Source organism: Pteropus vampyrus, unplaced genomic scaffold (genome assembly GCF_000151845.1).
Source record: "Pteropus vampyrus isolate Shadow unplaced genomic scaffold, Pvam_2.0 Scaffold181, whole genome shotgun sequence".
NCBI lineage: Eukaryota > Metazoa > Chordata > Mammalia > Chiroptera > Pteropodidae > Pteropus > Pteropus vampyrus.
Window position 1 is genome coordinate 3,522,987 of NW_011888962.1, and position 513 is coordinate 3,523,499.

Here is a 513-nt window from a genome sequence, read left to right on the forward strand (position 1 = left end):
CCCCCCATCCCAATCTCTGAGCCCCATGACTTCCCAACCTCCAGCATTTTAAAATATTAACTACCAAAAGATTAGGTGCCCTGTAACTATCAACAACCAGTCTAACCAAGGAATACATCATAAGGTTGGTTCTGATTCATAGTTTCACCAAATAAAGCAGAAAAAGACCATTATGTAATAGTAAAAGAAGCCCAATTTGCAAGGGTTTACGTTATCAGATTCTTCTAAATAAGTGTGGTACTCACCTCTCCTCATCGGGTGGTGTCCTGTAGATGTTCTGCAGGTTCAAAGAATCTGCATCAAAGGTGCTCTGTCCCCTATAGCACAAGTCAGGGCATGGGGGTGACTTGGAATTTATGTACATGGAGATGTGTGAACATTTCCGCTCTGGCTGTTTGGGGATTTTCCTTTCCTTTAAGCCAAGCCCAAGCCAGGGTGGCACTTAACCCACTTATGCAGGGAATTGAAATGCATTATTGTAAGTACAAAAAAAACTGCTTCTGTGAGACTACT